Genomic DNA, 23,042 nt, shown 5'->3' with positions numbered 1-23,042 from the left:
TTTCCAAACTCATATATGCAAGGGCGCCTGGGTGGCTCAGTTGGTTAAGCGTCTGACTTTGGCTCAGGTCATGCTGTCTCGGTTGGTGGGTTCGAACCCCGTTTCAGGCTCCGTGCTTACAGCTCAGAGCCTAGAGCTTGCTTTGGATTCTGTGTCTCCCTCTCTCTCTCTGCCCTTTCCCCACGTGTGCTCTGTCTCCTTCTCAAAAATAATAAAATTGAAAGAAAACTCATACGTGCAAATATCTGCATACATATGAGATCCACAAACTCACAGATATGCTCACATAGAAGTATGCGGACATCCACACAGTTTCCCGCCCCCAGAAAACCCAAACACCTAAACAGACATACTCACATTCACACACACAGGGGCTTGTGCACACAACCATCTGATCAGTCCAAATCTGAATCCTCGAATGTATCCAGGTACCTACACAGGGCACACATGCATATATCTGCAGAAAGACATAAGATGCAAAAACATCCCTCGGGGGCCCCTGGGTGGCTGGCTGTTGAGCGTCTGACTCTTGATTTCAGCTCAGGTCATGATCCCAGGGTCGTGGGATCAAGCCCCGCGTCAGGCTCCACCCACCTAAGATTCTCTCTCTCCCTCTGCCCCACTTCCCTGCCCCCACCTCCCTGCTCACACGTGCTCTTTTTTTTTTCTAAAATTCAAAAGTAAAAACCCACCAACACATCCCTCAGTACACATCTACAAACACAGCACTCACGCATCAACAGACACAGAGACTCCTAAAACTTTCACAGACATTGCTCACACATACAGCATACCTCTCACCCCGTGAGACCCACAGGCCAACACTCCGGCCTAAACAGCCATATCCTCTTGTTCACCCCCAGGCTGTGCTGGCACCAAGGTCAGCGTGGAGTGTCCCAGAGACCCTGTCATGCCTCTGCAAGGGCCTGGGAATCTGAGACGGACAAGGGCCTGTAAGAGGCCAAGGACACCACGCCCTCTGGAAAGAGCTGGCAGTGATTCAGAGCAAGTGCCCAGGCAGCTGGGGGCCGGGAGCTCAGCCCCTACATTCTCCCCACCCAACAGGAGTAAGTGGGTGGGTGTTCCTTAATGGGGGGGGGCACAGGGGCAGAGTAAAGATGGAGGAGTTCAGCTACTATGTGGGTTTAGGATTCCTTCTTTCATTCATTCATCTGATACTTAACATTTTCTGAATCGGGCAAAACGAAGACAAATAGACAAAGCCTCTGCCCCCAGGAGTGCAGTCTAAGGGGTGAGCAGGCACACCCAGAGCTGTGCTGTTGTTTTACACATTGTGAGAATGTCTACGAGGCCTCCAGAGATCTGGGTTGCATCTGAGGCCTTGGGCCACTGAGCAATTCACATTCTTCTCTGAGCCTCAGTTTCCTCATCTGAGAAATAGGGACCACAATCTCCCTGACCACCTGCCGGGTTTGTTGTTAGAATCAAATTCGATGATGGATGTGGCAGCGCTTTGGGGGGAATGGGAAAGTTTTAGTAAAATAAGACATTTATTAGGCACCGGCTGTGTGCCAGATCTATGGTATAGGACTGTGGGTAGGTGCATGGGCCCTGGAGTCAGAGAAACCCAGCTGGGTTCTAATCTCTGCTTTGCCAGGACTAGCTGTGTGAGCTTGAGCAGGTTCCTTAACCTCTCTGAGCTTCTACTTTCTCATCCATAATTGTTGTGTAATAATAATACTCACTTTATATGAATGCAGTGGGATAGTGCACCTAAAAGCATGGGGCCTGCCACAAAGCAGATGTGCAAATAAGTCAGTTCCTATATTTATATATAAGCTTTCTCTTATTCATTCACCAAACTCTTGCAGAGCATTTACCATAAACCAGGCATGATTCTAAGGGCTCTCCAAATTCTGACTCATTTAATCCTTCTAGCAACTCTACTATTATCCCTGTTTTACAGCCAAGGAAACTGAGGCCCAGAGAGGTCCCGGTCACTTATTTGAGGTCACACAGCTGCTAGAAGTCAGAGATGGAATTGGAACCCAGGTCTGTCGGTGTCTCTAAGCCCATCTATAAGACATGCATTTCCCTCTCAGGGCTCAAAGTCCTCCCCTCTCCCAAGCAGCAAGCAACCCCTATTAAATAAATCATCCAGTAACGGTTTCTAATTCCCAGACTTGGTTGCAAATGAATTATTCACATTGTAGGGCCTGCAAACGGCCGGCTGGGCCTCATTACCCAAGAAGGGCTCCCCGCCCGCAAGATGCTACTCCCTCCCCTGGGCATGGGTCCTGGTGGGCCAGCCAGAGGCTGCCAGAGTGTTGGCGGGTGCCGGGGCTGCTCAGGGAACTAGGGGGAGGGACTCTCCTCCTCCCGTTCGCAGCCTTTGCTTTCTAATAAGCTCACGGCCTGGCATTGTTAAGAGAACGTAAGCTCTGGACTCCGCCGGTTCTGGGTTCCCATCCTGGCTCTGCCCTGAGCAGCTGTGTGACCTCAGCTAGGTGGCCTACCCTCTCTGGGCCTCTGGAGAGGCTGACCGGCCCACCCCACTTCACACGTTCCCTTCTTCTTCCATTTGTGGGCTGAGGCTTGTGCTGCCCAGCCAGGCCCTGTGCTGGAAGCTGGGGACAGAGGTCCTGTCCTGCGGGGATGCTCAGTCTCCTGTGTCTCGTCTTCTATCCCCGGTATCCGGCTGAAAGCCAGGTCTGAGCCAGAGCCCGGGGCTGGTTGTAGGGGATCCTGGGTGCTCCAGGGCCAGTTACCCACCCCAGCTGCTCAGAACACCGACTGCTGATGGCTCACTGGGTTACCCCCGCTGCCAGGGCAGCAGGAACCAGTGTCTGACCCATGTGAAGGTACCAAGGCCCAGCTCTCTTGCCCCAATTGGGACAACCTGAAGGACTGTCCCAGCCCCAGGGGTCTCCACAGGGGCCTCGGCTGCAGCCTCACTGTGGGTCAGCCTCTCCCTCTGCCCAGTCCTGCCTTCCTCCTTCCTTCCGTGGTATCTCCCCAGGGCATGCCCTGACAAACCTGTGTGTAACCCTCCAGCTCAGCGGGTTTCCAGGAACTCCGCATAACGTACCTGTCACAGACAGGGCCCAATCTCAGCCTCAAATGGGACCCAGTCCAGGTCACCAGTACTCAGTACCGCTTATGGGCCAAGCCTACATTCTGCCCCAGTCCGAGCTCCGCTTCTCGTCCCACACTGAGCCCAGGTATCCCATGGGAAGCAGAGGATTGCCGAAGGCAGAAGTAAGAGATAATAAATGGAAGGTTGAAGGAGATTGGAGCCTGGCGTAGACTGAGAACAGGACCAGAGCAGACCTCCCTGGAGAAGATGAACCGACAGCCCAGTCAGCCAGGAGGTGGGGGGGTCACAGAATCTCACTTCCCAGAGAGGGCTTTTTCAGAGACAACTGAACAGGATCTTCTTTATGGAAAAACCAAATCTGAACCGAGAATGATAAGAATGATCCTAATAGCTGCCATTTCTCGAGCAAGGAGTGTGTGTCCTGGGCACCGTGCCATGGGGTCTACATGATGGTCTTACTGCCTCCTCAGAACAGCCTCATGAGGTTCCATTATGACCCACTTTACAGATGAGGAAGCTGAGGCTCAGAGAGCTGAAATGACTTGCCTTGTGCCTCAGACATGGCAGAGCCAGCATTCGAACCCTGGACCATTCTGTGCTTCTGTGGGATCTAGGCTCAAGCAGAGACTGGTCTCCCAAAGCAAGATCCAGAAGGGGCTTCTAGGCCCCATGGGTCATCTGAACAAGCTGTTCACCAAGTCCCTGCAAGTGCCCAGGGCTGCAGAGGAGTCAGGAAGAGAGTGGTGGGCAATCCTCGGGCCTGTGTAAGGTGACCTGGCCCCAGCTTCAGGCAGCCCGCCGTTCTCAGGGCCCTCCAGTTCCCATTATTTGATTCCTACAGCCATGCACATATCCATCCACCCATGCTTCCGTGCATTCTCCATCCGCAACTGTGCAGTGAGCGTTCTCTGTGGATCAGGTCTGGCCTGGGTGCTTGGGACAGAGCGGGCACAGCCCGCCCTCGTGGAGTGTACAGGCTGGCAGGGGAGCCACATGTTAAACAAACAGCCCACGAAGCCCGGATGCATCACCACTGTGCTAAGTGCTGGGAAGAGGCAGCTCAGGATGTCGTGAGTGGATGTAACAAGGACGTCTCTCTTGGGAGTGTTCTCTGGGCCCCAGGGAACTAGTGGGCGGGAAACCTGCTGAGACAGCCCCATGGGCTTGGCCTCAGGGGACAGAAGCTGTGAGAAAAGGGTGAATAATGCCCCAGCGGAGCCAACTGGCCCGGTGAGGCCGCAGCCAGCCCACCTTCAGATGGGGGTTCCTTGGCTGCAGCAGGAGGTAAGTCGGGAGGTAAGTGAGGGTTGGGGGTCTTTTGAAAATCTCCCTCCAGATTTCCTTTGTGAGCCTTCCCAGCTGGAGCCTGAAGCCTCCAAGAACTGTATCAGAGTTTTAGGAAACACAAGAGAAGTTATTTCAGGAGAAGGGAACAGCATGAGCATACGTGTGGAGGTGGGGATAGTAGACAGACTCAGGAAGGTAGAGCAAGGAGAGAAGGGAGGAGAAACTGAGCTGTGGTCCTCAGGGGTTTCATTAGCACCCTGGGGGTTCGGTCCCCACCCTATACCAGTAGTAGTGATTACTGTGGAAAGCTGTGTGCCCCAAGAAGGTCATGTGTGACCCCCCGCTTCGTCCTCACCAGATCCAGTAAGATTTTTACAGCTGGACCCCATTTTACAGACAGCAAAACCAAAGCCAGGGGAGGTTAACTGTGTCACCCAAGAGCACAGAGTTAGCAAGTAAAGGGTCAGGATTCAGTCCCAGCCCGTGATCTTTTTTTTTTTTTTTTCCAAATCCCAGCCCATATTCTTAACAACTCCCCTAGTGTGCTCAGCAAACAGTGGGAGGAAATCCGGATATATGATGGGCAGCGCCCATGTTCACTCCACTGTGGTCTTGTCTGGCCCTCCCACTAAACAGAGTTTATTTACCTCTGTCACCGCACGACACTGCACCCACAACTGGTGCTTAGAAAATATCGTGAATAAATAACCATCCTAAGTGCTCACCATGTGCCACATCAGCACAGCCCTACGAGGTTGATATGATTATTAGCCCCATTTCACAGGTGGGGAAACTGAGACTCGGCTAGTAGGGGGTAAGGCCGTGATTCACTAAGCAGCAGGTAAATAAATCAGCAAACTCATTGATAAGCGTGAGTAACGACCAGTGAATGGATAAGAGCAAAGGTAAATAAGTAAGTAAGGAGTTGAAGGAGGGACAGAGGGAGCCAAGGTGAGATGTAGGTCTCAGTGGCGTGCAGGAGAGGTGAAAGCCATTACACCTGTCCCACCTCCAGCTCCCAAGAAAAGGGCTTTTTCTGCTCCCAGGTTGGCCTGGGGTCTTTCCAGGCTGTTGCCTAGCAACAATGCCCTCACCCCGGCCCCTCCCCCTTTGACTGGCCAGAGCTGGGGCACAAGCAGCCAGCCCCAAGCCCCCCATGGGAATGGGGACCCTGGGCTCTCAGGCTGGGGGCACGAAGGCCAGGGCCAGAGAGGTGGGCCTGGCTGGGCTCCAAGGCTGAGAGAAATGCCCCAAGACCTACCCGAGGGAAGGGCTGCTTCCATTTATTCTGCAGACTGTGCATCTGGCACTGGGTTCATAGCTGCCCAGAGCAGTGACCTGGGGCCCTGAGTTCAAAGCACTGGGCTGGAGATCTTGTATGAGTCACTTCCCTTCCTGAATCCATTTCCTCGTCTGTAGAATGGGGACACGGTGCCCACTCGTCGGGGGGACAGTGTGGGAATAGAGCGGGGCCAGGCAAGCCTTCACGCCAGGAGTATGCCGGCCACTTCTAGAGGAGAAAGATCTGGGGTGAAGACCTGTCACAGCCCCCTCCAAGAGAGGATAGCATGCCCTGCGTGGGAGTGGAGTCCTCGAGGGCTCCCTGAGGAGGTGGGCCTGTGGGACCTCCCTCAGTGGGGATGGCAGAGGAAGCAAACATCCTTTCTAAGGCCCTGAGGCCAGAGACGGGAGCCCACCCAGTAGCAGTGACTATTTGCCCACGGCCAGGCACATTTACATTTAGTCCTTACTGCAGCTCCAGAGTTTGGAAGTTGTGCCCCCGGCTCAGAGGAAACCACGGGTTGGCTCAGAAAGGTAAAGAGACTTGCTCTGGGTCACACAGCTGGTGAGCCGAGTGGCAGTGAAGTCCAGCTCCCTTTCCCCTGCTCGGACGGGTGGAGCCGAGAGCAAGTGGCAAAACAATGCCACCGTGGAGTCCTGAGGGGCCCCTCCCGGCCCCGTGAGGGAGTCTGGACTTTGTGCAGAGGGCAGTGGGGAGCCACTGATGGTTTCTGAGCTGGGAGAGAAGTGACCCAGGCTGGGTCCTCAGGTCCCTAGGTGCTGTCCTGGGCCATCTGTCTCCACCTCCCACCCCTGCCACCCTCTGCATCCACCCACCCCCCCGCTTCTCAACCACACCGAGAAGCCATGTGTGACGGAGGAGAATGTAAAAATATATGTGTAACTGAACAACAACGTGCTGACAGAACACAGCTATAAATACTCTGACGGTGCAGCACCATTCCGCGGATCCTGCTTCCTGCTGCCTGAGGAGTGGGGGCACGGGGTTTGACAGGTGGGGTGGGAACTCGGAAGGGAAAGGAAAGGGGACGACCACTTGTGGCCCCACTTTGTGCCAAAAGCTTCACGAGTAGTACGTCTCTGATTCTTCCTCCAAACCCCAAAACCCCCTCAGAGAATCACTACTGTCGTCCCCAGTTCACAGGTGAGGAAACTCAAATTCAGAGAGGGAGGTCGTCTGGTCAAGGTCACACAGCGAGGAGGCAGTGGAGCTGGGATTCCCGCAAGCCCTGCCACGGGCCAGCCCCAGCCGTCCAAAGAACAGCAAGCGGGCTTCAGGCTCTGCTTCCCTCACTCCTCGTCGGGGGCCAGAGAGAGCTTTAGGCTTCCAGGCACTCCCCTGCTTCCATGCCTTCCATGGCTCCCCAGTGCCCTCTAGATAAAGACCAAACTCAGTGAGGCCCTTAAGATCCTGTGCTCTGGCCTCTGACCATCTCTGGAGCCCACCTCCCGCCATGTCCTGCTCTCTGTGCCACAGAGATCTGTGCCTCCGTTCCCTTTGCCAGGCATGCTGTCCCTCTACCTAGGGGCTTCAGCTCAAGTGCCACCTCCCCCGACCTCCCACCACAGCTGAGGCCCTCTCGTGCTTTCCCTGCGATTTGTGAAGCCCCATTGTGACCCGGTGGGTCGTTAGGGGTGGCGGCCACAGCCGGTGAGGGCGGAGACGGGGCAAGCTGCAGGCAGCGCGGCCACAGGGCGGGTGCCCCCAAGTGCTCGGCCCCTCAGGAGGTGCCATGTCACATAAATGCCCCTCTCTGGTGCACGGGCGGGGCCGGGCAATGACCGCACCAGGTGAAGTGGCCTTCGATCTGTCAGAGACAATCTGGGGTGGCGTGAGACAGACGTGGAAGGGAGCTGGCCTCTGGGCTCCGGGGTGAGCAGGGAAGGAAATGGAGGAGGAAGAGAGGCAAGGGGGCTCCCGGGGCCCCTGCAGAGGGCACTGGATACCCACTGAGAAGTCTTGGGAGTAAGTTGGCCCCGTCTCTCGGACCCTCGCTGTGTCTGGACCAGCCTTCCACACGCGGTCTGAACCTGTCTGCACCTCTGGCCAGCGTGGGGGCAAAGGTAAGGCCGCCAGCAGGTTCCCTGTTCGTCTTCAGACCTTCCCAACGGACCGGCGCTGCCCCATACAATGCCCCACCTACGGCATTTTTACTTTGCATTTTCTAGTAGCCACTTAAAAAAAAAATAAGCAGCTGAAGTTAATTTTAATGTTTTATTTTTTTAGTGTTTATTTTTGAGAGAGAAAGAGAGAGAGAGAGTTCGAGCAGGGGAGGGGCAAGGACAGAGGGGGACACAGGAGCCAAAGCAGGCTCTGTGCTGACAGCAGTGAGCCCAGTGATGGGACTTGAACTCATGAACCGTGAAATCATGACCTGAGCCAAAGTCGGACGTGTCACCGACTGAGCCACCCAGGTGCCCCAAATTTTAATGTTGTATTTAACCCAGTAGACTCCAATATCATTTCATGTAATCCAGCTTTTTTAAATTGTTGAGATTTTTTTTTAACTTTTTTTTCTTACTAAGTGTTCAAAATCCAGCGTGTGTTATATACTTACAACACATCTCAGGTTGGAGTAGACACATTTCAAGTTCTCAACGGCTACATGCGGCTATTGCACTGGCCACTGGGAAGCACTGCTCTAGACGATGCCCTGACAAGAGCCAGGACCATGACTGTATTCACCACAATTATCTCTAGGGTCTGGCATGTAACCCATACTCAGGAAATGTTTGTTGAATGACTGGCTGACCGACTGGGTAAGTGGAAGAATGAATGAATGAATAAATGAACAAGCGATCTGAGACGTTGTTAGATCAAAAGCCAGATTCCCAGCATGTGCCATGAGAAGAGCCTAGAAATAAATTCTAGTCCCACTTTTGCATCTAAGCCTTTGCATGACCATAAGTGAGTCCCTCCCCTCTCTGGATCTCAGTTTCCCCATCTGTACGATGGGTTGTGGGTTGGACTGCATGATTTTTTTCTCTGCCTTTCACTAGAGGTGCTCAAGGGGAGGCTGCTGTCCTCTCTGCAGCTCCCTTCCCTATGTCAGGCCCCCGGGGAAGTTCCCTGCCCCATTGCCCCAACTACCCCACTCTCCCTCCTCCTGTGTGTGAGACAGGAGGTCTCAGGAGAGGCCTCCAGGTGACCTTCTGTGCAGAACAGAGCCAGGCCTCAGTGGACTCCTGCCAAAAATAGCCGTGGCACAGGGAATGAGGCTACCATGTATCCTCGGGCTTGGCCCTCCTCCTTGGTCACTTCCATATCTCACATTTGTTCAGAGCTAGGAAGAGAGCAGGGCAGCGCTTATCCCTTTGATTCTGTAGAGAAGGAAAAGGGAGGCCAAGAGATGTGCGCAGTCCTGTCCAAGGTCACACAGTGAACAGGGCAGAAGTGGGCCTCTATTTGCCTCATCTGAAAAATGGGCACAAAACCTGCCTTCCTCCCATCGAATGTCAGTGCCTCAAACCCAGCCTCTGCTGCCTACAGCCCTGTGATACTGTCTCGCTGTACCTCTGGAACTCCTTCTTTGTCAATGGGGATAACAATCATCCGATTGCCGTGCCCCTGCAATGTGTTAACATAGGTAAAGTGCCTCGAAAGTGATAGATATTATTATTAGCCTTCACAGGGGAGCGGTCCGCAGTTCAAATGAGGCGAGGGGTGCGACTGGGATTTACAAACTGTAAAGTCCTCTCTTGAGAGGCGGGCACTTTTTGGCTGCAAACGAGGTTGCAAACTGTACTCCACACAGTGACTTGCAAAGTGTTTTGTGAACGTTGCCGCATTAAGGAGGCTGTTGCAGATTAGCTTTTTATAATCTGAAAGGCACTTCAAATTCATAAATCACTTTGGAGACCTTAGGGCTCTTTGTAAGGGCTTTCTAGACTGTCGAGTGCAAGTCTGAAACGAGTGGCCTTTCAAAGCCATGGGCAAGAAGCAGGGTGGGAGCGGGTAGAGGAAGAAACTAGAACCAGAGAATCACGACAGCAGCCCATTTCCCCTCTGATCTCGGCACCATCGCCACCCATGCCAGCCGGTACGGAGAAATTCCAGCGCATCTGCAGATTCCTGCTATTCTCCTCTGAGGCCAGGGAGGCCTCGCTGCATTGCTGACTCAGCCAAACGGGATGAGTTAAGCAGGAATTGGGCCCCATCTTCCTTGCACTTCTGCCTTGTCTTTTTTCTTTTTCCTACCACAAAGGCAATGAACCTGACACCATTTAAAGATTTCCCTGTGGGCTGGGAAGGTGGTGAGCTCCTGGGCTGCCCGATGACCTTGCTCTGAGGCCCAGACTTGGGCCTGCTCTAGAGACCCAGCCCAGACTGCCTGCTACCCCCGAGTTGACAGAGTAGCGGGGGTTCAAGGGCTGGGGGCAGGTGGAGGCCACTGCCTTCAAACAGATGTGGGGGGCGGTGCAAAGGCCCCAGGTTCTTGGGTTCCAATCCCAGCCCTGCATGTTTCTCACCTACGACCTTGGGCAAGTTCCCTTACTCTGAGCCGGGAGTCCCTCAGCTGTAACTTAGACTGATAATGCTCTTTTTTTTTTTTTTAATTTCCTTTTAATGTTTATTCAGTTTTTGAGAGACAGAGACAGAGTGCAAGCAGGGGTGGGGCAGAGAGAGAGGGAGACACAGAATCTGAAGTAGGCTCCAGGTTCTGAGCTGTCAGCACAGAGTCCAAGGCAGGGCTCGAGCTCATGAACCATGAGATCATGACCTGAGCTGAAGTGGGGTGCTTAACCGACAGAGCCACCCAGGCACCCCTGATAATGCACATTTGCTTGCAGGCTTTGGGTGGCCTGGTGTGCATGCAAATTCTGTCCCTTCTGCTATCCATAGGCCTGTGGGCTTTCCAATAAGGGAGAAATAGAAGGTGAGGCAGCCTTTACAGCTTCGGGGTCATGAGCATGGCATTTCAAGTCCTAAAGACCTGGATTCAAATCCTGGCTCTGTGACACACAGCTTTGTGTCTTTAGGCGAGTCACATCAACCCCTTGAGCCTTCATTTCCTCAGCTATAAAATGGGTGTAATAATAGTTGCTACCTTGCAAAAAGCTGGTGAGTATTTGTGTGGCACAAAATGGCACCTAAGGACTGTTCCATCAATGGTAACTGTGATCTGCCTCTCCCCAAACCATGTGGGGAACCCCAGTGTACTTCCTAAGGCCATGCAATTCCCCTTCCTGTGCCTCCTCACATTTGGGCAATTCCTTGATAAAAAGCCTGCCTTACCATGTGACCCAGATGACATCTGGGGCCCTGAGCCCTCTTCATCCAGCTAGAGTCTTCTGCCCCTGCCGTTTCTGCAGAAACCTTTTCTTTTTTTTTCACAGCCCCATCTCCTTATGGTCCCTGGACTGCATGATGTTAGACCCAGAGTGGAAGCTCCTCTGAGCTCCTTATACAAACCACGCACAAGCAACGCACCCTTTGCTGTAGGTGTCGCAAAGGAGGGTCTACCGGAATCTGCTCCAGAGCCGTCTCCCTGAGCTCACCCCAGGCTTTCTCCACCTGCTGGCTTCTGCCTCTGTCCCTCCTGCCCTGCCTTCTCTTCCTCTCCTCCCTTTTCAGGAGCAAGACATCAACATTTTGCCTTCTGCCTCCCGCAGCGTACCTCATTTTTTTGAACCAAGCCAGGCTCTTCCCGGGATTGTAGTGAATGCGAGTTTGCTTCATCTAGTTGCATCCATGGGTCTGTGTGATATTTCAGGGCTGGTACCATGTCCCTGCGCACTGTTGTATCCCCAGCCCCCAGCCCAGTATTTGGCCCCCACTAGGCATTTGGTAAATACGTAGCAAGTAAAAATGAGTGGGACAGGGGCTACCGAGGAAGGGGACCGAGAAAGTTGCCTTCTGTGGCTGTCTGGGGCCTCTTGCTCTTGGAGGTCAGTTCTGTGGCAGAGGGACTAATTCAGGACGAGGCTGAAGCTGATGTGTGTCCGTCTCAGGCCCCAGAAACGACACAGTGCTAACACATTCTTGGCTCCTCCAAGGGCCGTGTGAACAGTAACACTCGGGGGTCCTTCTTTAGGGTCTAACACATCGGCCTGTCCTGAGGGGTACAAAGGGCAACAGAGAAACAGGGCAGGGGCTCCCAGGACAGGCTTCCCATCAGACTCCCTGGGACTTTACTCCCCGTAAAGTATTTAACCACCAGAGCCACCTGGGCCTCACACCTCCTTCCCAAGACCTGATTCAAATGTCTGATGTGGGACGTGGTGATTGATTTATTAAAAGTCCTAGGTGATTCCAATATACCTCCCTGACACAGAGAAAAGAACTGTTTCTTTTTTTGTTTTTAAACTAATCTGTCTGTAATGCCTGTGGGGTTTCCACATCGGGCCCCCTGAGGAGCAGGCTGTCGGTAGGCCGGTGGTTCAGGGTGAGGGCCTGGCCAGATGGGAGAGAGGAAGGGACATGGGCTTTGCAGGCATTGGAGAACCTGGGTTTGAACCCTGTCCTCCAGCATCCCAGCTCTGTGGCCTTGGGCAAGTCACTTCAGCTGTGTGCATGTCGGTGTCCTCTGTTAATTGACAGAATTCCTACTGCACAGGTTGGTTGGGATCAATCGCCTAACACAGGGTCCAGCCTAGAGCCGGTGCTCCATAAAGTGTGGTTCCGTTACCTTCCTGACCAAGCTACGGGGTGGGAGGGGAGGTCCCCTGGGGCCTCCAGCCTGGCTCAGATCCTGTCGGGAAGAACCCCGGCCTGGGAGAATGTTCTAGTGCTGACCCATCATGATATGTGACCTTGGCCAAGTCCGCCTCGGTGACCCCATTCAGCTCTGACCCGGGAGACAGGTGAGGGCTGACATTTAAGGGGGTGAATAGATCTGTTTCAGCCAATTCTCTGGGGCAGATCATTCAACCTCTCTGAGCCTCAGTTTCCTCACCTGTGAACAGACATCCAGCAGTGTGCACATCTCACTGCAACTCTGTTTGGTGACGTCATGTCGCTAGCTTGGAGTGGGCCATGGTGGGAGTATTGACACCACGTAAATTGGCAAACATTACAAATCGGGATTTCCCCGGCCTCCCCTTCCATCCCCACTCTGCCCCTGACAGTCAGTTCACCAGCACATCGGCCACCGGGACTCCGATAAATCAACTTTCACCATGGTTGTTGGGAGATTCAGAGAACTACTGCCTGTTAAGCAATTAGCACAGCACCTGGGACTTAGCACAGCACCTGGGCATTAATATGTGCTAGTCACACACACTTAAAATTTATCAGCTATCGCTTTGTCTCCGGCCTGATAAATGGTGATCACATGTGTGATCTCATATAGCTTTAACAACCCTAGGAAATATCTAGAAGAGGAAATTCAGGCTCAGATGGGCTCGCTGACTTCAAATGCAGTTAGATTTTGCAGGCCTACTATGTGCTGAGTTTATTTTTATATACCCATCTCAGTTCAGCCTCACCAATCCCTTTTTCTCACTACAGTTGAAAGGCCCAGAATGGGCAAGCGACCCGCCCAAGGTCCCACGTTGCGCACGGGGCCTTGTATCTGTCTTGAACCTACATGCACGGGTCTCCGCTTCTGCCCGGCTCCCTCCGAACCACATCCAGCTGCATTCTCTTCTGAATCAGGGTAAGCTTTGCCGATATGATCTCTCTGGCCCTTTCTAGCTCTGACATCCTCGGTATTTAAATCAGCACATGAATATTTCACAAGCATCCCCGGCGAAAATAACCCCCTGCCTGGTTATGTCAGGCCGAGGCCCCAGTGGCTGCCGGGCGCTTCAGCTATTTGCGAGACCTGCAATTCCGCGAGGCCGCCCGGCAGCAGCCAAGGAATCGATAGCCTTTAAATAAGTAATTAGAGGAGCTGAGGACGTCGGCACAGCCAGGAGTGAGCAGGGGAATATAAACTCATAACTCTCCCAGACTCACTGTGGAAGGCCGGGCTCTGTTTCTTGCTCAAGACATGTGGCGGGGCCTGGGGCAGGGCGAGGGGTGGGGGAAGCACAGGGAAGCGGAAGATGAGGCATTTATTGAGCCCTCCCCATGTGTCAGGGCTTGCTTTCATCATTGCCATGCCCAGTGTTCTCCAAAGATGTTAAGGCTCAGAGAGGGGAAGTCAGTTGCCCAGGGCCACACAGCTAGGAAATGGCAGAGGCTGCAGGCCTGTCTGACCTGAGCACAGATTTCTCTCAGCTTTGGCACTATTGACATCTTTTTGGCCAGGTAATTCTTTGTTTTGGGGGTGGGGGGCCCTCCTGTGCATTATAGGATGTCTTAGCCCTGGCCTCTACCCTCTAGATGCTGGTAGCATGTCCTCCTCACTTGTGACACTCGAAAATGTCTCTGAACATTGCCATATGTCCCCTCGGGGGCAAAATCCCCCTCCGCCCCGGTGAGAGCCCCTGCTTTAGAGTCTGTGTTTACTAGGCTGTTCCTCTCCTCTGCTGCCGGTGGCTCTTAGGAAAAGGATCAAAATCTTTCTCCCCACCGAGAGAGGCAGTTCTGGAACCAAAGCCAGGCCAGGTGAGAGCACACCAGCTGTGTGACCTTGGGCTAGTTCTCAACCTCTCCGTGCCCCGGTTTCCCTATCTGTAAAATGAGCCCTCGCCCCCACAAAAGGTGATCGTGAGGTTTAAATGAGTTAGCGTATGTGAAGCATTCAGAGCAGTGCCTGGCACACACAGTGTGAGCCATCACGACAGTCCAAGGGCCTGCGTGACCAAGTCCCAGCCCATGCCTGTTCTCCCCATCAGAAAGGGGAGAAGGACCCCAGCTCCTGCTAGGGAGCTCCACAACAACTTCTGCTGTTCCTCGTCCTCCCCTCGCACTCCCCCTCCTGCCAGCCTTGGAGATGCTGGAGAAAACAGCGACAAGGACGGCCACATAGTCCCACAGGATCACAAGGCACGAAGAACAAAAACTGCCTCTTCCTCTTTCCCTGCAGTGCTGGTGGTGCATAGAGAGGCGTGTGGAGGCCCGCACCTGATTTACAAAAGCATCCGATTAAAATACAATTCCTTTTATTATCCAGTAAACTATAAAAATACATATAAACAAACACATTTTGTCACTGGAGTTGGTCAGCACATTTTACTGGTCTATAGCGTGTGTTTTTGTTACACTGACATCTGTTAAAAACAAGGTTCCAGAATGCTGTCCTCCTTTGGGTGCTTGGGAGAAATAGTATCTAGAAAGGCATTCCAGGGTGTCCTTACAGGAACAGCTCCCAGTGCAGGAGCATATGTGGGCGTGGCTTAAATCTTCCCTTTCTTTAGAAGGAAGGGTCCCTAGACATTACCAGGTCTAGTCTTCTCCTAGTGGAGGAATCTGAGGCCCAGGACTGTCCTTTGTCCAAGATCAGAGAACAACTTGTTCAGCAACCATTTTCTGAGTGTATTAGTGAGCCCCAGCTGCTGTAATAGATAGGCCCTCAACCTCAGTGGCACAATGGAGTTGTCTTTCTTGCTCACATGGCAGGTGTTCTGGTTAATGAATGAGCCTTCTAGATGGTGACTCATGGACCCAGGTTCCTTACTTGTGGCTGCACCCTCCTCTAGGGCCTCAGAATCATCCGCTTTCAGCTGGATGGGGAAAGAATTCTGAAGATGGCACATTTTTACAGATTTTTACAGGTTTTTTTTTAATTAAAAAAATTTTTTAATGCTTATCTATTTTGGGGAGAGAGAGAGACAGAGTGTGAGTGGAAGAGGGGCAGAGAGAGAGGAAGACAGAGAATCTGAAGCAGGCTCCAGGCTCCAAGCTGTCAACACAGAGCCCGACACGGGGCTTGAACTCATGAACCATGAGATCATGACCTGAGTCATGTTTAACCATGGATGTTTAACCAACTGAGCCACCCAAGTGCCTGGAGTCTTTTTTTTTGTTTTAATTAATGTCAGCCTGGGGAGTGGCCCATGTTGCATCTATGCATGTTCCATTGGCCATTCCTAAGTCATATTCCATACCTAACTGCAAATGAGGTTGGGAAGTGTAGTCTGGCTGTGTGTTCAGAAGGAAGAAGACACAGGCTGGTGGGTAGTGGACCAGGTCTCAGTGTCTGGCCCTGGGCTAGAAGCTGCCTGGGCAGGGATGGCTAAGAAGGCAGACCTGCCCTCTTGGGGCTCACAGTGTGGAGGCGGTGGGGTGTGGTAGCAGGTGCAGGCAGCTAATGTCCTCAGCCTGAGGTTCAGAATAAGGACTTGTCTTTTTGAGCCCTCCCTCCCATTGATCACTGGAAGTCTATTTACTTCTCTCTAGAGAGACCCCATCCCACGATAAGTCTGAGACTGCTGGGGTCCTTGCCAACTCAGTCCAAAAGGAGTCAGCGATCCCCGTTTCTAAAAGACTGCAGAGAAGAAACTGGAACGCCTGGTTCATTTTCTGAAAGGCCCTATTCTCTGCAGTCTTTCCTTTTCGGGGGAGGTGGAGGGAGCCTCTCTCCCCAGGTCACCTGTCACTTCACACTGCCACAGGCCTGGGCTCTCAATAGAACAGCTCTGGAGAGATGGCCTGGCTCCTCAGTTCACCTGCACGTGTGTGCACACGCACATGCACACATGCATGTATGCACACATCCCTCAGAGCCACCTATAGCAGGGCATCTGGGTGGCACAGCTGGTTAAGTGTCCGACTTCAGCTCATGTCATGATCTTGGAGTTCGTGGGTTTAAGCCCCGCATTGTTGGGCTCCATGCGGGCAGCACAGAGCCTGCTTGGGATTCTCTCTGCCCCTCCCCAGCTCACACACACACACACACACACACACACACACACACACACTCTCTCTCTCTCTCTCTCTCTCTCTCTCTCAAAATACGTGTATGAACTTTAAAAAAAAGAAAAGAGCTAGCTATAGCACACATTTGCCACTTTAGTTAACCAGTATCTATTTGGGGGATCCCAAGATGGTGAGAGGACCTCCCATTACAGAAGCTGATCGGGGCAGATATCTGCACCCCCATCAGCTAGAATAGGGACATGTGGCCCAGAGTGTGGCCAAATGGACGTGCCCTCCCAGGACTTTGTTTTGTTTTGTTTTGTATAATTTTTTTCAACATTTATTATGTTTGAGAGAGAAAGAGCACAAGCGGGGGGGGGGGCAGAGAGAGAGGGAGACGCAGAATCCGAAGCAGGCTCCAGGCTCTGAGCTGTCAGCACAGAGCCTGACTCGGGGCTGGAACTCAGGAACGGCGAGATAGTGACCTGAGCCAAAGTCGGATGCTCAACGGACCAGGACACCCAGGTGCACCCCAAGGACTTTGAATCTTTACAGTGACACAGGCACAGGGCCAGTCGAACTTTAAAGGGCACTGCAGCAGAATGGCATCTAGTGATGTGTGATACATCATCTCCATGGCCCAAGGTGCCAGCAGGAGCCCCAGGGACCAGCTGGCAGATGGCACCTTGGCTGGGCCTTAACTCTCTGGGTTCCTGTTAAGCCTGTTTCTCCAGTTCCCTTGCATGCACCACCTGACACTTTTCCAGACAATTCCTTTAGGTTAACTGGAGTCAGTTTTTACTAACTGCAGCCGAGAACCCTTCTTATGCAGCCCGTGCTGGAGCCAGGCCACCAACCCACACCCTCCAGGATTTCCTTTGCTGCCAGCTTCACCCAGGGCCATCCCAGATCCCACCCCCCCCCACACACACACACAGGACTAACAGCTTCCACACTCAAGGGAGAAGCCAAGGCTCCTGGCTCTTTCCTCCAGGAGATTCTGAGCAAATCTCTAATTAACCTGTCTGTTCACACTCCTTCGACATCCAAAGTTCTCAAGAGGGCTGTGGGCAGAACCAACATAATTGGTTTTCTTTGCAATCCTGTGTATTTTATGCATTTAAAACTGTTATTCTGAGAAGAGATCCATCGTCTTCACTCAGTGCCAAAGGGGTCTGGGGTGCCAGAAAGGTGAGGATCCCCCTGGACTGCTGGTAACAGGATTCCCTCCTCCATGATGCAAGGCCCCTTTGCTTTATGAGACCCCTAATGGGTTAGAGAACCACCCCATCCTCCCAGGGCCATTCTCTCTGGAAAGAGATCCCTACTTCCTTCTGGGGCCAGCTCCTCTCCCCACCCTAGAGGTAGGTGGTCCCAGCAGAGGCCGCCATGTTGTCACATAACCCCACTCTCCAGCTTCAGCTGACTGGTTAGGGAGGGCCGGGCTCTGGACCCAAGCCAGGCCAGACAGGCCCTTCTCTGCAGTTGCTTTTTCTTTTGCTTCTTCTTTCTCTTTCTCTTTTTTTCTTTTCCTTTCCTTTCTTTTGAGAGAGAGAGCATGAGCAGGGGAGAGGGGCAGAGGGAGAGAGAGAGAGACTCTCAAGTAGGCTTCATACTCAGCATGGAGCGGGACATGTGGCTTGATCCCATGACCCAGGGATCACGACTTAAACCAAAATCAAGAGTTGGACACTCAACTGACTGAGCCACCCAGGTGCCCCTCTGCAGTTGGTTTTCTAAAGTGGAACTCGGGGTCACCAGTTACACTCTTCCCTGTGGGGGCTCAGAGTTGAGAGTGGTCAAGTTTCCCACAAAGTAAGGGAAGCCAATTGAGTAGGACAGAGAGGCTGAAGAGAGAGAGACAGAGACAGAGAGACAGAGAGAGAAGAAAGGAAGAAAGAGAAGGGGGGGGATGCGGGGAGGGGAGGGGAAAGGGAAGGAGAGGGAGCTGGCTGCATCCTGGCCCATGGTTTGTTTAGTTGTGACCCTGCTGGTTTGGTATTCATTTAGGTATGGTTATTCATTGCTTCCTTAAGTTCCCCATTTTTGGCCTCAGCTAGTTGGAAATGTAGTTTGTCACTGTCTGTCTTATTCCCACTGAATCCCCAGGGTCTGCACAGAGACTGGCACATAGTAGGTGTGCAGCCAGCACCCGTGAATGAAGGAATGAATGAATGAACAAGGTACGGAGGAGAGGGTGAGTGTGTCTACGTGGGGAGATGTCAGGAATCATATGGGGCGGGAGGTGATGTTCAAAGTGGGATTTAAAGGGTTAATAGGAGCTTTCTGGATGACAGCTGTGGGGGAAGAGGCTGGAAAAGACAGCAGAGACTAGGTTGAAAAAGGCTTAACTATCAGACTAAAAATTGGGATTTTTAAATTATTTCTCATGCCTCTTTATTTTGAGAGAGAGGGAGAGAGAGAAAGTGTGAGCAGGAAAGGGGCAGAGAGAGATGTGGATGTAAAATCCAAAGCAGGCTCTGTGCTGACAGCAGCAAGCCCGGTGTGGGGCTCAAACTCATGAACCGAAACGCAAGAACGTGACCTGAGCTGAAGCCAGATACTCAACCAACTGAGTTACCCAGAGCCCCAGGGTTTTGGGGTTTTTTTTTAAATTGTATTTAAATCCAAGTTAGTTAATATATAGTGTAATAATGGTTTCAGGAGTAGAATTTAGTGATTAAACATTAGGATTTTTAGGGGCACCTGGGTGGCTCAGTCAGTCAAGGTTAAGCGTCTGCCTTCAGCTCAGGCCATGATCTCACGGGTCCGTGGGTTTGAGCCCCACATTGGGCTCTGTGCTGTCAGTGTAGAGCCTGCTTTGGATCATCTGTCCCCTTCTCTCTCTGCCCCTCCCCCCCATGCTCTCTGTTTCTCTCAAAAAATAAACATCAAAAAAAGGTTTTTTTTAATTGGGGTTTTTACAAGTAGTGGCTTATCTAGGTCTAAATTCTAAGTGTTCCTAATGATGCCTGAGCTCCATCTATATGAGCAAACGTGTGGGTGCTCTTAGGCTCCCCTCATGGCCCTGCCTCTAGAGACCCTGCTAATAGGAAAATCAGGCTCTCTTTCCATCCCATCCAACACCCTCTCTCATCCCCGACTGCCCCCACAGCGGTCCCTGCTAAGCCTTCTTGTGGCTCCATCCAGCAGGTCCTGACCTTCACCGACCTCTGGGCAGCCTTCCACCTTCTGACCTTCACCCCCACTGCTTCTCCCCTGCAGCTCCTTGTCTGTCCCTCTCGAGGTCTCTTCTTCCTGGACCCACAGCCATTCCTTAAATATCAGTGGCCTTCAGTGCCTGTACTGCTTCCTTCCCTCGCTCTGCACTCCCCCTGGATGGCCCCTTCCCCTCCTATGGCTTCAGGGACCACTTCAAGCTGCACATTCCCATCGGCTCCAGACGCAATTATCCGGAGACTGGACCTTCTCCTCCGGGCTCTGCCGTGGGCACTTTGGACGCAAACACATCCCAAATCAGACTCATCATCTTCCCCTCCTGCCCACTGTTTGCACCCTCCTCCTGATGTACATACCGCCTCCTGTTCTGTGAAGAGCCTGTGAGGAGAGGGAAGGAAACAGGCTCGGAGGAGGGCAGGACTGAGCACATGGAGTGTCTGCCTGACTCCGGTCATGCTGCTCGGTTAGGACTCAGGATGGGGCAGTATTTCTCACCTCTGACCCCCAGGCTTCCGGGGGCCCGGCCAGTAAACGTTGACCAGATCGATTTCCACCGTGTTGGGAAGTCAGCGGTCAGCTGCTGACCACACTGTCAATTATTCAGGCTCCCTGGGATTCCACCAAGAGCAACGATTTAACTAAAGCATGGCTCCATTGTCCTCACGCACCCAACTTTCCCTCAGAGGCCTGGGCGGGGGGGCCGCCTCTTGGAGCAGCCAGGCTCCAAGGTCTGACCCAGCCCCTGCTCCCACTCCCCAACCCATATGTCCATCCAGGACTTGAGAGCATCTTCATCATGCGGTGTCTTGGAGGTTTTCCTGGGCCAAGGCGGGGGAGGGGGCTGAGGCCTTGAAGGCATAGCTGGGACCAATGGCCGGAAGTTACCTGAGGCAGGTCCCGGCAGGTGTAAGCTAGCGGGCAGCAGACCACCATCCGGAGGCACAGCTATCACACAGAGAGACTGGACTGTCAAGGAGAAATAATGATCATTTTCAGGGTGCTTTAAATTTGCAAACTTTTCATGACATGCATCATCATGTGGCCTCCAGCCTTTTTTGGGAACCAGGTGATACATAAATAAAAACACGTTCATTTGATAGTTGCTTATTGAACAGGCCAGGCACATTGCTAGGTGCTGTGGATGAGATAAGAATATCAATTTGGCCCCGCCCTTGAGTAATACTAGCACTAATGCTAATAATAAGGGGAACTCTGATGTGTCACGGAAGGTTCTAAACACTCGACATGCTTCAAGGCACACTACCCTCATAACAACCCAGTGAGGTGGCTGCTGGAGCTGTCTCCATTTTATAGGCAAGGCAAGATTTTACAGGTGAGGCACAGAGAGGTACAAAACGTGCCCAAGGTCACACAGCCTCTGCAAATGATGCAGCTGGAATTAGAGCCCAGGTGCCTGATTTCGAGCCCCTGCTCTCAGCCTCTCTGATCAAAGTTGTGTGTGTGGGGGGGGGGGGTGGTTCGTTGGGGTTAGGTAGATGATCACATATGTAATGATCTAACAGAGCTGTGGAGGAGAGATCAGAACTAATCTATCCAGGTTGCAGGGAGGAGGTGACGAGTCAGTGAAGGCTTTCTAGAAGTGTCCTTTAAGCCAAGAACTTCGGGAAGAAGAGTTGGATGGGGGAAGAGTCCAGGGAAGGAGGAACATTTACAGCGGTAGCACTTCCAGCTGGAAGACCCTGCAGCCCCAGTGCCCTGGGAGGACCCCCTCTGGGCCTGGGCAAAGGGGAGCAGGCAGACGGGGCCACGGCTGCGCTTCAGCCTCCCCCTCACTGTGCCCACTTCCTCTCTGTCTGCCAGCTGTATTTTTAGAACTCTTACTTTCCGATGGCTGGTGGGCTGGCAGTATCTGGGCCTTCCTCGGGACTTTTATAGTCTCCTACCGCGGGTGTCTCCATCACAGCCCTCCCCTCGGAGACCTGAGCTGCTGGGCTGATCGGAAGCCCCTGAAGCCCTGACTGCTTCACCGACACAGTCGGGAACCGGTCCCCTGGGGTCAAGGGGCCCACACTCAATTGCCAGTTGACACTGGCCACCTCTTTCCCCTCTGTCTGCTTTCTCTCTTTCTTCCTGCCAGTTCAGTGCCACTCTGCTCCACGGTCCCGATCTGTGTCAGACACCGGGCTGCTGGGCGCTGACAAGACAGACCTAAAACTGACTTGAGTGCCTTTAGCATCGCCTGTGCTAGAGGCAGGGTGAGTGTACACGATTCATATCCCAAACTGGGACGTGCGTGAAAGCAAAGGGGCGCTGTTAACAGTTCTGCTGGAAGCACAGCATCAACCCAAGCAAACGGAGATGGGAGGTCACCGCAGTTCAACAGAAGGATGGAAAAGTGAGGAGAGACTTGATGAATGCAGGGGCAGGTAGAAGGGAGTCTTGGTCAGGGTAATGGCACTTGCAAGGATGCAGCAAGTTTGGGGATAAGTGGAGAGTTTATGGTGGCCATAACCCGGTACCTGGACCATGGAGAGGGGGCGGGAGGAGAGCCCAGGGTGGACTCCTGCTGGGAAAAGGTGGACAGTTCGGTACAAGTGGAATAGAGTGGCAAGACCTGTCACCCCTGGGCCCATGGCAGGCATCACCAATTGATCATTGCACTCTCCTTCCCATGGATTCAACCTGCCAGCCCTCAGCACAATGCTGGGGCTGGTCACTTCCAGCTGTCAAGCTGTGCACTAGAGGAAACCTATTTGCCACAAGGGGCTCAGCAATGGGCACAGGGTGTACTTAGCCGGAGAAAAGGCTGGAGTTCAAATAGAGAGAGGCCCAGAATGCGGGACCAAGGAGCTGGAATCTTCTCCAGGTGTTAGGGAGTCGTGTTAGGGGGAGGGATGTACCAAAGACTAACATTTCAGGAGTCTCGGGAAGGTTGCCGAGGTGGCAGGGAAGCCAGTGAGGGGGTGCCGACATCCAGGTGAGAGAGGAAGACCTCTCCCCTCCCCTGAACTGGGAGCAGAGAAGGTTGTCTGATGACTGAGCAGATGCTGTGGGGCAGGAAGAGAAGAAGAAGGCATTGAGGATGCCTCCCAGGCTTCCCCGGGGCCTGACTTGGAGTCTGGGAGCGCACTGTCTGCCAGGCAGGTGTGTCAGCACTGTGGGGGTTCCTGATGGGCAGCTTTGCTCCAGAGGTCACCAAACAGTGCAGGATCTCCGAGGAGAGGGCCACCCTGGACTCGGTGCCCCCAGGATGGGGGTGGGGCAAACTGGTTCGGCAGGTGTTACCAGAGAGCACCGGGGCCTGGAGAAATTTGCCTTTTGAGGGAATGAACCATCACAAAGATCTCATCCCTGCCCCTCAGGACCCTACAGAGGAGAAGGGGGGCCTGCAGTGGTTCCCGCCCCATCTCTGAGCAATGGGAGCCCAAGGGAGCTGCTTGCAAAGTTTCAGGGTGACTTCCACAAAGGGAAACTGACGCTTCATTCCCTGGTTGGATGTCCGCTTAGCCATGGGCTGCCACCTGCCCCAGGGTCACCAGAGTGGGACATGGACACACGGCCAGGGTA

This window comes from Lynx rufus, unplaced genomic scaffold (genome assembly GCF_022079265.1).
Source record: "Lynx rufus isolate CCGP_SWC_20201006 ecotype Redwood Valley unplaced genomic scaffold, mLynRuf1.p SCAF_10, whole genome shotgun sequence".
In the NCBI taxonomy this organism is placed as follows: domain Eukaryota; kingdom Metazoa; phylum Chordata; class Mammalia; order Carnivora; family Felidae; genus Lynx; species Lynx rufus.
This window is presented reverse-complemented; position numbering follows the sequence as displayed.